Source organism: Morone saxatilis, unplaced genomic scaffold (assembly GCF_004916995.1).
Source record: "Morone saxatilis isolate NCDOM2014 unplaced genomic scaffold, NCSU_SB_2.0 Contig21, whole genome shotgun sequence".
Classification (NCBI taxonomy): Eukaryota; Metazoa; Chordata; class Actinopteri; family Moronidae; genus Morone; species Morone saxatilis.
Genome location: NW_023339774.1, coordinates 4,228,064 through 4,236,052, shown reverse-complemented (window position 1 = coordinate 4,236,052; position 7,989 = coordinate 4,228,064).

The following is a 7,989-nucleotide window of genomic DNA, read 5'->3' as shown; positions in this document are numbered from 1 at the left end:
GTTGTCTGATGTCCAAAGCAGAATTAGTGGTATTACAGAGGAGAGCAGGGATGGTTTTAACATATTAATGTTTTAGACAAAGAGACTAGTCACGCTGTGGCAGCAGAGGCCTGTAATTGTCTGAAATGGCTGAAACAGCTGACGTGGTGAAAAGAGGTGAACACATGAAGGCTAATTATAGCAGGAAAGAGTCATCTGTGTATGGTTTCTGCACATTTTTGTTTGTTCAACAGAGCTCGTTTTGCACAGTTGACAACAAATGGCTTTCACCCTCAATGGGGTACCTTGGAAAGAAAAGAACATCTGGAACCCATTGTTGGCAAAGTAATTATTCTGTCTAGGCTGTCAGGATAAAAATCAGTGCATTGTTTTACCAAACTGCAAATACAATAGTTTATATTATTATAGTTTATTTATCCTTGAAATATTCTGTCTGGCTTACTTGTGAAATTGGAGAAAACTGTATTTTGCAACTTATTCTGAAACATTGATTTGTCAGGAATAATAATTATTATTATTGATTATTTCAGTTAAGTTGGTAATTTTGATCACATATATAAAGATTTTTGACAACAAGGATGGAGAAATTAATCATTATCATGTTAAACAGGAAGTAATTATACTTCATTTAAAAGGGATTTGGGGATGGGACAAATCGATGGGCTATTAATTATGGAGATAGAGGCAGTTTAATGGGAGAAGACAATATATTATAACCTTTATAGGTTGAATAGTTTGGTTACGTTTACTAGTTCGGTGTGAATTCCATGGAGTCTTTAAAACTCACACATACAGATATGAATTATAGATATTTAACATTTACAGGTCCATATTTACACATAGTACAAACAGATTCTGCATTCACATGCTCCCCAGAGGGTCCCATTTCCAGAGTTGAGAAGTGGTAATGTAATAATAATATTGTTGCTGCAGTACATTCCCTTAAACCACTAAAATATTTCTCTACTTTACTTGTTATCAGGGTTAATGCAAAAAAAAAAGCTACTCCTGGTCACTCTACATGGACAGCAACGACAACAGCCAAAAATGTACATGCAATATGTGAATTAATAGAAATGTTCTTACCTTTAACTCAATCTGTCATGGTTCTGTAGTTCACATGTTATTGCTTTTATAACATTAAAATAACAATTTGCAAAGACACCAATAATAACAATTAAACTAATAATACAACAAGGAACGAAAGATAATAGATAGTTAAATAAAAAATATATATATATTAAGCATTGGCATTATCACTCACATATCATTGTAACAATAATGTACATGGTAAATATAATTATCACTGCTACATTAAAGCGATAGTGATAACCAGGGCTAGTACTCCCTAGATAGCCATCCTATAATGCATTTTATGTAGGGGGCCCATATTTTCCAGTATGCTCCTGTCTGTTGTTCAACTTAAAAATTAATTATTCATAATTGTCTATTTTGTTCATTCCACTAGCCAGCAAAGCTGATAAAACCACATCATCTGTTATGATACTTAATATGCAGCGAGCAGGGCTCTGTAGCAACTCTGTTCCAAGCACTTTGTTGATGTATGTTATTATATTTTCCCATAAGTCATTTGGCATACATAGAGCATGTGTATGTATAGGATCACATCTGCAGCATATATCTGTTATAGTCTTGCCATCTTACATGGAGCCCAATAACTCCTATAAATGACACTGTATGTAATTCATTATGTAATTGAGTCTTTACTTCCCTTGACGTCTTATACCAGGACCCAACCATTTCCTTCCACTTCTCAATACCTAACTCCTGTTCTGCATCCTTCTTCCAGGCTCTCTGGAGGCCATTGAGGTTTCGGTGGGTGAGATTGCGTCATAAGACTATAAAATCTAGATGCCCAGCCTGTAAACAACCAGTTACCCTGACATACTTATTGTACCACTCTTTGATGTATTAGGGGGAGTTACGTATAGACTTTATACAACTTCTGAATTGAAGATGTCTCCAAAAGTCTGTTGGAAATTTTGTACTTAGCTATCATCAGTTAAAATGACATAAAATTGTCATCCTTTAAAGACATCTTCAATAAAAATTATTCCTGCCCATGTCTTCCAATAAAGACTTTCATTGCCCACCTTCAAAAGTTTCCCTCTCAAACCCCAACAACGGGTTCCTAAATGTTTCTGCCATGTTCCTGTTTAATATGTAATCCACTCAAGTTGCGTACCAACATTTTGCCAACTTTACAAGAGTAACATGAGTATCCCATTGTAGCACAGGTGCTTGTTTGGGTTGTTGCACCAGCATCTGTACAGCAACATAAATGTACATTTATGCTCAGTACAACAGTTTCTTCTTTGAAAAACTGAACACTTCCTGTAAGTGTTTCAGATTGAAAGTCTACTTGTCAAGGTTCATTTAAAAGGCAGAGGCAGTTACTGTTTTTTCCTTAAGAAGTTTGTTATATTTCTGAAAATAATTAAGCTTTTAAAGAATTTGTGTGATGATGCACTTGGTGCTTAATTCAGGCAAACGTAGTTAACCCGTCACATATGCAGCAGGCCACGGTGGAAAACTGCGGTCCACACAGCACTTTCCTCTGACAAACTTTATTGATCCCTGAGGAGGAAATACACTTCCTCCCTCCACGGAGGGTGAGGACATGGAGGACAGGGGGTCAGGCAGACCACAGAGACTGCAGAGTGAGAGGGAGTCAGCCATTAGTTGTTGATTAGTTGCTGATTGTTGTGCAGCAGAAACACTTGAGGCCGTCAGGAAGTGATTTGTTGATTACACGTGGCACGTGTCCGATCTGATCACAGTGTGGTTCTCCGCTATGTGGACAAAATTGTCTGCTAAATAAATGTACAGCGTTCTAATGTAAAAATCAGTTCAAAATCAATTGCTTATGATAATAATAAAGTTGATTTTTTCAAAAATACAAAGACAATATAAAATGGATTCACAGCTTAGTTACGTTTTAGAGTTTTATATTATTATCTAAGAGATTAGAGGCATACTGAAATGAATAATTTGAATAAATGAGTTATACTTTATTGACAGAAATAATTTTTTCGAGAAAGTGAACATCTACCATCTGTCTCAAGCCATACATTTTGTATTTAATCTCTAGATTTATTGCATTAAGTGCAGTGACAATGACTTTCTCTATGTGAATGAAACCTGATATTGAAATCTAATTTGGTCCCTCTCAATTCTTTTGTTCTGTAATACGATCAGTCTAATAGTTTGGTCAACCAGTTACATGGCATCTGGCGCCAAAGGGCTCTCTGATGTTCAATGCTAATTAAATTCCTCTCAGTCAGTTTAAATAATCAGTGTAACAGCTTAACATGTTTGAGCCTGACTAGCTGTTAGTCACCAGAGACCAAAGGCATATAAAATGTCACGCAGACAGTCAGAATCAGCGCAGGCCATCACAATGAACTGTGTTGACTTGATGTTTTACACAGTGAATTTAAATGGCAATATAACTGTTTATCTTATCTTATCTGATTCAGTATCATACTTAAGAACTAAGGGATTGAACCATCAACGATCAATGGACATGCTCTAGGTTTACATTAATGCATTCATTATATTTTATGGTACACCATACAGAGCCCAAATTTGTAGAAAGCAAACAGTGAAGGCCGAGCCTCAGCCAAACCCCCAACCCTAAAACAAGCCCCTTTTTTTATTTTAACCCCTGCCTCCTAACTAGTCTGTGCTTTCATTGCAGAAACCCTTTATTATTGGTTCTTTATTAAGTGATATCATGGTTGCATGAAATCGTACCCAGAGTATGTATCCTAATGACTTTGGTGATCCCCTAACTTTACCTCTAGCACCATTATCTTTGTTACTTTGGTTTATACTAAATAGGCCAATCTGCAACATGAAAGACATTCTGATCAGCCTTAGCTGTACGCTGCGTATAGTCCTAATTAACAAATATTAGCAGATATTAGCTATAGTAGTTAGTTAAACCGAGATGGTGAACATGGTCAAGATTATACCTGCAAAACATCAGTTTTACTATGACCACTACACTGATGAAGTGCAGCCTCACAGAGCTGCTAGCTCTGCTGTAGACTCTCAAGAAGAGTAACAATTATATGAAACTCTACATCATCACGTCATTACTGTAATTTGTAATCTGAACTGGAATCAGTCAGGGCTTGTGTCATTGTTAACAGCTAATACACTGTAAAATTAGTTCATTCACTCTGGCAGCTGTTCTGAATCAAGCACTACATTCACACATAGATTTTAAATTTGTGATGCTTGCCCTATACAAAGTGGCCTCTGACCACCAGGGGCCTAGCCCTGTGATGAATCCCCCATAGTCAGAGGCCCCTGGACACTGGCCCTGTTGGCCCACAGTATACCATACATCCTCCATCCTCGCTTGAATATCCCACAGATATCAAAGCAGTGACACACCAGATGTTAGCTTGTGCCAGGGATTTGACGACCTTTCCAGGCTCCATGAAGCCCTTCGCCTAGAGAGCGAGAGAGTGACGGGGAGAGGGAGAGAGATTACTCTTGGCAACGGGGTTACTTTCTTCTGTCTTGACTTTGTTGCTTGCTGTGTTGATTTTCCACTGTGTTTTAGTGTTTTCACTGTATTCTACGAGCCGAACTTCCCAGAAATGTGACAGAAGCAGACCAGCGGGAGGGTGGAAATACCTCTCACTACGCTGAAGGCGTCACATGGCTTATTTCATGCGCCTTTAAATTTCGATTAGCGGCAGGGTATTGCCTGTATTTTGACATTATTGCCCAAGTTACATTATTTTGAGTTCACAACATGACAAATAGGAGCACATTGGGAATACATTTAAAGTCAAGTGGTATGTATGGAGGTTGTTTTAAAGCAGTCATTCGTTGATACAGGTAATCGGAACAGTGCAGTAAGCTGTCATCTTCCTGGAAAGGCCAGTAATGACTCTGGATGTACTGCTTGTCTACGACAGAAGAGCGTTTAGTTTAGTCGGTTCAATCAGGCTTTCCTCCACTACACCCTGTCTCACACACACACAGTGGTGCTGACATTCAGAAGCCTGGCAGCAATAAGTAATGGTTGCATTTTTTGCTGTGCATCACTTCAATCTCAATATATATTTGACTCTTCTGGCAATCTGTCGGTATCAGCCTGATAAAAACTACCAGCAGTCATGGTGTGTTTGTTAGATCTGTGTATTAAATACAGACCTGCTCCCCCTAAAACCCCAATCTTTCATTTTAACATTTCTGTATGTTGCATACAGACAAAATATAACATTTTAATAGTAAGGCTTTTTTGGCCAGAGCTACTGTCTCCAGTCCAGTCCAACAGGTCCTGGCTGCAGGTTGGCAGTTAACACATTTACATGAGTGTAATATATTCTCATTTCACTACCCAAAATGAAGTGTTGTTTCGTTTCGTTTAGTTTAGTTTAGTTTACTACTTTATTAGACAGGGACAGTGGCAATCCAATGGCAGCAACACCATGGCCTCTGTCCTCTGTGTCCTCTGTGTTTTGGTATGTGTAAATGCTAACTGTTTACTATCAAATTATATACATTGAAAACATTAGACAAGTATGAGCAGTATGAAAAAATTGTGATATGTGATGGTCTTCACAGTCATATAATCTTAACCCTTGCTAGCACTGCAACTTGGGAGATTTTAGAAGAATGTGTAGCGGTCTTTCTTCGGTACATTCAGCAGCTTCTAATAGTCCTTTAAATGGTTTTGGGGTCACTGAGGAGGTTCTAGGGGTCCAATAGGAGGTTATGGTAGTCATTTTTGGAGTGTCTAGTGGTTTGTATTGGTCTTGTTTGTGGATCTCCAATCACTGTATCTGTCTTTAAGGTGTTTCTTGCGTTCCTTTATCAGGTTTTAGTAATAATTCAGAATATTCAATGGGTCCTTTGTGGTTCAAGTGGTTCCATAGGAGGTTCTAGTGGTCAATTAGAAGATCCAGTGGAGCCTTTAGGTAGTTAAGTGGTCCTTTAAGAGGTTCTAGGTATTTGCAGGAGTTTGACGTAAGGAGTCTTTCTAGTCAAATATGTCTCTCCATTTTTCAGTTTTCAGCTACTGTGCTTCTATTCCCCCTTAGCAGTCATCAGTCATTGTGAACCGTGGTTACATAAGCTTGTATTCACAGACACACACACACTATTCACAGTGTTCCCTCTTGACCAACAGGGCCTGCTGGTGAAGTGACCTGCGGAGGCAGAGCGCTCGTCTCCACACACAGGCTCTTCCGGCAGAGCTGTGGTCCTCCACAGCTGACTCCATCATTCAGTCCCAGGTGCCCTTGTCTGGCTCCATGGGGCCGGGTGACATCATCGTCACCCCCCTCTCCCCTCTTCCCTTGCTGTCTCTAATGGAGGCCCGGAGCTGGTGAAGGGGCCTTGTGAATAATTTAGGAGCTCTGGTGCACTTTATAACCTGGCCTGCAAGGCTAGCCGGGACATTCACCCTAAGTGCATTAGTATAATAGTCAGGGAGGAAACTAGCCTTTATTGACTAATATAATCAATAAGTGTGCTTCTGTTCGCCGTTGAGTCCCTGGAGGTTGCTGTGTGTGTGGGATGATGGACCAAACTACCAGAAAACACTCATGAGAACGACAAAGTAACCTCACATAATTACACTTTAAGGAAAATTGGTTTATCCGAGATTCACTGTGAAATGATGAGCAGATGTTGTCCGTCTGACTGATTGGAGCAATTTTAAGCGTTTCTTGACGTTGTTGAGTGAGTAGCCATCTGCAACAATCAGAAACATAATTTCCCCACGGCAAGGCACAGAAGCTCCACGGATTGAGGTGACCAATTCCAAGAAGGCTCTATAATCAAGTAAATTCAGTGTCGTTTTAGAGAGGAGAGTGACGTGACAAATGGCATAATTATCCAGGGCTTCTTGAGTAAGATGACAGTCCTGGAAATATTCCCTTCAGAGGAGGAGCTCACCTTCATGAGGTGAAAGCTGAAGGAAATAACGACTCCATTTTAATTTAACAAAGTGCTTACTCAGCACTGTACACAGAGAGCACACTGTTGTTAACATTGTTAGAAATAAGCCACACAAAAATGAAAGTGTTTCCACAGATACATATCTGATTGGACAGCCACACAAGTGTTATAGTGGACCATTGTGTAATATACATTCATTATACATATTTCCATTCAGCACTTCTCCTGAGAAGCAGTCAAATGTTCCATATATAGTGGCACTAATATGAATTAGTAGATACAGATTTCTTTTTTCAATTCTAATACTGTTTAGAATTAAAAAAAGTGCTGCTGTAGTAAAACATTTTAGCTTTGGTTCATGTTTTACACAGCTACTGTTTTTGTCTGGATTAGGAAAGAGTCCCAAGGCTTTATTTTTTTAAAATCTGGATATACCTTCAAAACAGCAATAAGTGATGTTCAGTGATTTGCATTTTTAGCCACACTTGCAGCTTTAGAGAAGACTGAAATATCTCACCAACTACTGGATGGATTGGCATGAAATTTCAGTGATTCTCTGACTTTTCCTCCCCCGTCACCATTAGTTAACTACTGGATGTTTCATGTGTTCATTCACTCATTCATTCCTTTTCCCTGAGGATGAATTGTGATAACTTTGGTGATCCCTTAACTTTTCATCTAGCACTATCAGCAGCAACTTTATGACAACTTACCTGCAAAACTAATGACATTCCCATCTGCCTCAGCTGCACTTTACATACAAGATGCACAAACTGGAGATAATTTAAAGATACAATATATTTCATGTTACAATGTCCGTGTCATCCATAAATGACACATTTTGGCATCATAACAAAAGACAAAATTGTTGGGGCTCCATCCATTCAGTTCTTTTAAAGGACCATTGTGTAGGATTTAGTGGCATCTAGTGGTGAAGTTGCTGAGTGCAACCAACTGAATACAGCTCATATCACCCTGTGTGTAGAAGAAACTATGGTGGCTGCAAAATTCACGAAAAATACAAAAGGCCCTATCTAGAGC